Below are 8,341 nucleotides of genomic sequence, written 5' to 3'. Positions count from 1 at the left end.
CAATAACCATCGATGGAGAAAACAACATATTCCATGAAAAAAAACAGATTTAAACAATATTTATCCACAAACCCAGCCTTATAGAAAGTACAAGGAAAACCTCAACCTAAGGATGCTAACTGCACCCACAAAAATACAGTATCTGATAACCCCCCCCCACCAGCATAACCCAGAGAAGGGAAACACACACATGCTACTACCAAAAAATAACCAAAATTAACAATCACTTGTCATTAATATCACTTAATATCAATGGTCTCAATTCACCTACAAAAAGACACAGAGTAACAGAATGGATATGAAAACAGGATCCAACCTTCTTCTGTATACAAGAAACACACCTCAATCTCAAAGACAGGCACTCCCTCAGAGTAAGGGATTGGAAAAAGACTTTCCAATCAAATGTACCTTACTTAATATCTAACAAAATTGATTTCAAACTAAAATCAGTCAGAAGAGATGGAGAAGGACACTTTATACTTATAACAGGAACAATCCATCAAGATGTAGTCTCAATCCTGAACATCTATACATCTAATACAAGCACCCACATATGTAAAAGAAATGTTATTACCCCACACACTAATAGTAGGAGACTTCAACACTCCACTCTCGCCAATGGGCAGGTCAACCATACAGAAACTTAACAGAGAAATAAGAGAACTAACAGATGTCAAGAGTCAAATGGACCTAACAGACATCTATAGAACATTCCACCCAAACAAAAAAAAATATACCTTCTTCTCAGTATCTCATGGAACCTTCTTTAAAATTGATCACAAACTCGGTAACAAAGCAAACCTCCACAGATATAAAAAAAAAAAAAAATTAGAGTAACTCCCTGTATCTTATCGGATCACCATGGATTAAAGTTAGAATTTTCCAACAATACTACTCTAAGAAAGCCTACAATCTCATGGAAATTGAAGGGTGAACTACTGAAGCACTCCTGGGTCAAGGAAGAAATAAAAACAAAAATTAAAGACTTCCTTGAATTCAACAAAAATGAAGGCACAACTTACCCAAACCTATGGGACACTATGAAAACAGCGCTAAGAGGAAAGTTCATAGCTCTAAGTGCCCACATAAAGAAAATGGAGAAAGCTCACTTTAGTGACTGAACAGAACACCTGAAATCTCTAGAACAAAAAGGCACAGACTCACCCAGGAGGAGCAGAAGACAGGAAATACCAAACGGAGGGCTGAAATCAATAAAACAGAAACAAAGTAAATAATACAAAGAATCAATGAAGCAAAGAGCTGGTTCTTTGAGAAAATCAACAAGATAGACAAACTCTTATTCAAACTAATCAAAAAGCAGAGAGAGAACATCCAGATTAATAAAATCAGAAATGAAAAGGGGGACATAACAACAGACACTGAGGAAATCCAGAGAATCATTAGGTCATACTACAAAAGCCTGTAATCCACAAAACTGAACAATGTAAAAGAAATGAACAAATTTTAGATAGATAAAATAAAGCAAAATTAACTCAAGACCAGGTAAGCAATTTAAATAGACCTATAAACTTCAAGAAAATAGAAACTGTCATCAAAAACCTTTCAACCAAAAAAAGCTCAGGGCCAGATGATTTTACTGCAGAATTCTACCAGAACTTCTAAGAAGAGCTAAAAGAGTTCCTCTAAGAGTTCCACATAATAGAAACAGATGGAAAACATTGCCAAACTCTTTTTATGAGGCTGCAGTTACCCTGATATCAAAATAACACAAACACTCAACCAAGAAAGAGAATTACAAATCTCACTTATGAACAAGGATGCAAAAATATTCAATAATATACTGGCAAACTAAATCCAAGAACACATCAAAAAATCATTCATCATTGTCAAGTCAGCTTCATCCCAGAGATTCAGGGATGGTACAACATATGAAAATCTAGCAATGCAATCCATCATATGAAAGAAAAACCATATGATCATTTTATTAGATGCTGAAAAGCATTTGACAAAATCCAACACCCCTTCATGATAAAGGTCTTGGAGATATCAGAGGTACAAGGAACATATCTAAATGTTTATTAAGCAACATACAGCAAGCTAACAGCCAACATCAGATTAAACGGAGAAAAACTTAAAGCAATTCCACTAAAATCAGGAACAAGACAAGGCCGTCCACTCTCTCCAGATCTCTTCAACATAGTTCTTAGCAATAGCAATAAGAGAACAAAAAGGGATCAAGAAGATTTAAATTGGAAAGGAAGAAGTCAAACTTTTGTTATTTGCAGATGAAATGATAGGATATATAAGTGACCCAAAAACTATTCCAGAGAACTCCTACAACTGATAAACACCTTCAGTGATGTGGCAGGATACAAGATCAACTAAAAAAAAATCAGTAGCCTTCCTATACACAAATGATAAAGAAGCTGAGAGGGAAATCAGAGAAATACCACCTTTCACAATAGCCACAAATAGCGTAAAATATCTTAGGGTAACAATGACCAAACAAGTTAAAAACATATTTGACAAAAACTTAAGTCTTTGAAGAAAGAAATTGAAGAAGATACCAGAAAATGGAAAGATCTCCCATGCTCTTGGATAGGTAGGATCAACATAGTAAAAATGGCAATCCTACCAAAAGCAATCTCCAGATTCAATGCATTCCCCATCAAAATCCCAACACAATTCTTCACAGACTTTGAAAGTACAATACTCAACTTCATTTGCAAAAACAAATAACCCAAAATAGCCAAAACAATTCTGTACAATAAAGGAACTTACAGAGGCATCACCATCCCTGACATCAAGCTCTATTACAGAACTACAGTAGCAGAAACAGCTTGGTATTGTCATAAAAACAGAAAGGTTGACCAATGAAATCAAATAGAGGACCCGGATATTAATCCACATGCCTATGAACACCTGATTTTTGACAAAGAAGTTAAAACTATACAATGTAACAAAGAAAGTATCTTCAACAAATGGTGCTGGCATAACTAGATGTCAACATGTCGAAGAATGAAAATAGATCCATATCTATCACCATGCACAAAACTCAAGTCCAAATGGATTAAAGACCTCAATATGATTTTGACACACTGAACCTGATAGAAGAGAAAGTGGAAAGTAGTCTTCAATGCATGGGCACAGGAGACCACTTCCTAAATATAACCCCAGTAGCACAGACCTTGAGAGCAACAATAAATAAATGGGACTTCCTGAAACTAAGAAGCTTTTGTAAAACAAAGGACACAATCAGTAAGACAAAAAGACAGCCTACTGAATGGGAAAAGATCTTCACCAACCCCACATCAGACAAAGGACTGATCTCCAAAATATTTAAAGAACTCAAGAAATTAGACGTTAAAATTCTAAATAACCCAATTAAAAATGGGGTACTGAACTAAATAGAGAATTCTCAACAGAAGAATTTCAAATGGCCAAAAGATAAATAAGGAAATTTCAACATCCTTAGACATCAGGGAAATGCAAATCAATACAACTCTGAGATACCATCTTACACCAAGATCAAAACACCATTGATAGCTTATGATAGAGAAGATGTGGAGTAAGGGGAGCACTCATATCTTCCTGGAGGGAATGCAAACTTGTACAACCACTTTGGAAAGCAGTATGGTGGTTTCTCAGAAAACTGGGAATCAACCTACCTTAGGATCCAGCAATTCCACTCTTGGGAAAATATCCAAAAGATGCTCAAACATACTACAAAAAGCATTTGTTCAACTATTGTTGCTCCCGCCTCATCAGCAAGGAAGACACAACACAGACTCTTCTTGCTGCGGTTTTTTCAGGAACCTTGAACAATCTTCTGACCTCTCACCCCCGGGGAAAGTCAGCCCACAGCTTAAATAACCTCTGGGTAGCCAACTCCAGCAAGCCACGTGGGAAATGCAGATAGGTCCAGAAACGCAGAAGCAAGCCAGATCCTTAGTGTTAGCCATATATGGAGTTGCTTAAGACCGAGAGCACTCACCATTGGGAAAGCAGAGCATTACGCAGCTCTCTACAAACTATGTTCATAGCAGAATTATTTGTAATAGCCAGAACCTGGAAACAACCTAGATGCCCCCTCAACTGAAGAATGAATAAAGAAAATGTGGTATATTTACACATTAGAGTACTACTCAGCAATAAAAAGAATGACCTCTTGAATTTTGCATATAAATGGATAGAATTAGGAAACACTATCCTGAGTGAGGTAACCCAGACCCAAAAAGATGAATATGGTATGTACTCATTCATAAGTGGATACTAGGTATAAATAAAGGACATTTTGCCTACACTTTATGATCCTAGAAAAGCTAAGTAATAAGGTGAACCCACCCTCCAAAAAAAAAACCATACATAGATCAACCTAGAAATTGGAAACAGACGGGATCGCTTAGCAAAATTGGGAGCATGGGGTGGGGGGAAAAGGGAGGGTAGAAAGGAAAGAGGATGGGAGAAGGGGAGGGTTGAGGAGAACTTGATAAAATGGGATAGTCAAGATGGAGGAAGGACAGAGATGAGAGCAAGAAAAGAGATATATTGATTGAGGGAGCCATTATAACGTTAGCAGAAATCTGACTTTAGAGAAATTCCCAGGAATCCACAAGGATGACCCCAGCTAAGACCTTAAGCAATAGAGGAGAGGGGACCGATCTTGACTTGTCCTGGTCAGAATGATTATCTTAAATATCACCATAGAACCTACATCCAGCAACTGATGAAAGCAGAAGCAGAGACCTGCAGCAAAGCCCTGGGCTGAAGAGTGGTAGGAGTGAGAATATGAGCAAAGAGGTCAAGACCATGATGGGTTAACCCACTGAAACAGTTTACCTGAACTCATAGGAGCTCACCAACTCCAGCCGGACTGGGAAAGAACAAGCATAGAACCAAACTAATCCCTCTGAATGTGGTAGACAGTTGAATTCTGGGGCAGACTGAGGGGCCACTGGAAGTGGCACCAGGATTTATTCCTACTACATGTACTGGATTTTTGAATCCTAATCTCTCTGGATGCATATCTTGCTTAGCCTAGATATAGTAGGGAGGGCCTTGGACATTCCACAAAGCAATGTGCCTTGCCCTCTCCAAGGAGTGGATGAGGGTTGGGTGGGAGGGTGTCTGGAGGGAATAGGAGGAGGGGAGGGAGCAGGAACTTGGATTGGTATTTTTAAAGATCTAATAAATTTAAAAAAAGAGAGAGAAAGAGAGAGAGAGTGATTGCCTGAAAGTCCTGCCACTAGGTGGAGCTACAGGTTAGCTTCTGATGTGCATTGGTGGGGATGAGACTTTGTGTCAACTGAGCTATATCCCTATGTTGTTTTCAACTGATCTAGGATCTGAACCAGAGCAGGAAGATCTTGGAAGAGAGGCAAATCAAGAGCATACTGGGAGATTCAGAAGCCCCTGCCTTCTCTGCATCCTCCAATGTCCTCTGTTGACAAGGTTCAACACTGTGCCTCCCAGCAAGGCAACATCATAGGGCAAGGCTCCAACCTAACTCAGGAGAGCAAAGCGGGTGGATTTGGAGCTATGGGGTAACATATGGCCAACTGGCCCAAGAAGAGCAGTGAATACATGTTTGGCAAGGTTATGAAAATGCTTATTAACTTTTTCTGGGGAAGAGAAAAAAAAGCATTCTGGACTTAGAGGAAGACATTCCATCACCAGCTTCTTTAGTTCCTTTGGGTTAGATAGGGACATCTGCTAGAACATTCTCTGAATCTCTCAATAAATCTTTAGCTCCAACCATCAGGATGTCTGAGGAATACTTGCTTGACTACTAACAAAGCTTGTTAGACTGTTTTCTGGTCCCTCACAGCCCCCAAGAGAGGCAGGGGCTACTGGAAGAAGGGATGAAGAAGGCATACGTCACAGATGGGATGGTGTTTCCCTTTGTTGACCTGAGGACATAAGGACATGATCTTCCTGGGCTCCTGTCTCATGACTGATAGACTCTTGCTGCCAGCTGAGCCTGAGCCAGGAACTTGGCTTTCAGACTGTAGAGTTAAGCACACACTCACACAGGCTAAGGAGGGCCAACGGTTGGCTAAGAGGAGCACATAGTCTGAGATTTCCACAGAGTCTCTCAGCAGCAACTGGACGAATAAGAAGAATCTAACAATGGATGGGTTATGTTTAGGTTATAAAGAAGTCAAAGAATAAGACATCTGAAAGTTTCTTTTACTTTCCTGAGCAATGTGTGCCCACCTCAGCTTTACCTGACTTTCACTACCAGCCAGACATTCTGGCTATCTGCCCCTGATTTCATAATAGACATGACACATATATCTGCAAGGCTGCAAGGCACTTCCTGTTTATTTACCTGCCATCAAGTGAGATATCATTCACTCTGGTCTTCAGTCCTTTACTTAGGCCATCACGGTACTTCCTAATATTCTGTGTGTGGCTATAGCTAGGAGCTTCATTAAGAGATACAGTCACCACTGGAAGCATGACAAGGGTCCTGAAGGGAGACACAGACCCTGCAGTTCCAGGAAAACAAAGGAAATCCCACATTTGTATAGGTCTCACGCCATGTGACCTTGCCTACCCTGCCACAAATCATGAGGCAGTTCAAGGCGGTCTTTAGTCTGGACACAGAGGGGAGACTGGGCTTTGGGGCAGAAGATGGCGTGGGACACAGTAAGGCCACAGCAGCTTTGCTCACCAACTCTGTGTAGAGAGAGTTTCACTGGAGACATGGTCTGATTGGGGGGAGAAAAGGGGGTCATCCTCGCAGGGATGACTGTGACCTAACAAGAAGGAGGGAAATGAAAGAGAGAAGTCTCAGACCAATGAGAGGCTTTGTCTCAAATAAATAGTGAAGGAAACCTGAAGATCACACCCAAGGTTGTCTACTGACCTCCCCAAGCACAGCATACATGTATGTGTACTCCAACACCTGGCCGCTCCCCCACAAACTAGAAATACAGATTATAAACTTTGCAGCATCCCTAAGAAAATTTCCCATGAGACCATAATAGAAATCACCAACCCTGGATCTTTTGAGACATGATGATGCTACTGATCTTGACAATACCCCAGAGGTATGACATCACTTTCTGATTTACCATTTTGACGGGGGGGGGGGGGTTCAGTGCCAGTAGAATCCACAGGCCCTTTCAGCCATGATAGGCTATCCCACAAGTCCAGAATGGATGGAAACATTCTGCTGATCGCAAAGTTGATTTTCTTGCCTACAGATCCAGAGTTTGGGGCAAGAATTGCAGCACACGGGAGAGGGACCGGGTAGAATGCCCCATTTAGTCCTCCATGAGCTTCCGTTCAGTGCCATTTCAAATGTCTGGGACTCATGCCAGCCAAGGGCAGGAACCAACTCTGAGAGATTTCCATATTTCCCTCTCTTCCAATGCACTATTGGAGAGAATTCTCATACGCTAGGGTTGCCTGCAAAGTCAGTCTAGGACTCTAGTTCTCTGTGAGAGGCCGAACATTGCCTTACAATGACTTGATTTAGGGTTATACCTAAAGTTTATAAATTTTTCCTCTCTTGATAGCTCGAACTTCATCTTAGCTGTCTACTCATTGATTTCACTTCTGAGAACACCCACATCAATTATCCACCATCCTGCCTTTGTAGATTGTACTGACTGTGGCCACGTTGTATCTATTGGATTAGGAGTGCCCTCTGGCTTCCACCACACCAGACATCCATCTAAAACCTATGATTAAATTTTAGTTTTTTTGTCTTTTCTCTTTGGAAAAGTCTTTACTTTTTGGATAGCCAGTCATTGCTTTAACTTTACAAAGAAAATCTATTTAGAGAGTGACACTTACTTTGAATTCCACTAAATTACATAATGATTGTAAAACTTGTTTTAATGGACAAATATTTAAATATATCTATAAATTTGGTCAATTACATGAACAACCTAGTATTTTAAAAAGCCTTAAATGTGATTTAAAATTCAAAATTAGTTACAGAATCTTCCTCAAAGAAAGAAACCTGATCTCATCAACTAAAAGAAAAAAAAACCCTATCATATCAAAATCAAAGAGTCCTTTCTGAGGAAAAGATCACAGCTGTATCCAGGTCCTTCTGGCTTGCTCCTGAGAGGCCCTTCTCCTGTGATCCGAGAGCACCTTCATTTGTGTGCATTGTGAAAATGTTCACGACACCACCTTCACACCGATCACATTGACTACCCTGAGTAAATAAGTAATATTCTCACGCTTTATGCTTCTTAAATATGTTTGTACCTAGAGTTTAAAAACTGTCTATGCTATCAGCCCAGTGTGGTGGCACACGCCTTTAATCCCAGTCCTTAGACACAGAGGCAGGTAAATCTCTGAGTTTGAGACCAGCCTGGTCTACAGAGTGAGTTCCAGAACAGTCAGAACTATATAGTAA

The sequence above is a fragment of the Myodes glareolus genome, chromosome 11 (assembly GCF_982192425.1).
Source record: "Myodes glareolus chromosome 11, mMyoGla1.1, whole genome shotgun sequence".
In the NCBI taxonomy this organism is placed as follows: Eukaryota; Metazoa; Chordata; class Mammalia; order Rodentia; family Cricetidae; genus Myodes; species Myodes glareolus.
The sequence above is the reverse complement of the archived record's forward strand: the minus strand, read 5'-3'. Positions refer to the sequence as shown.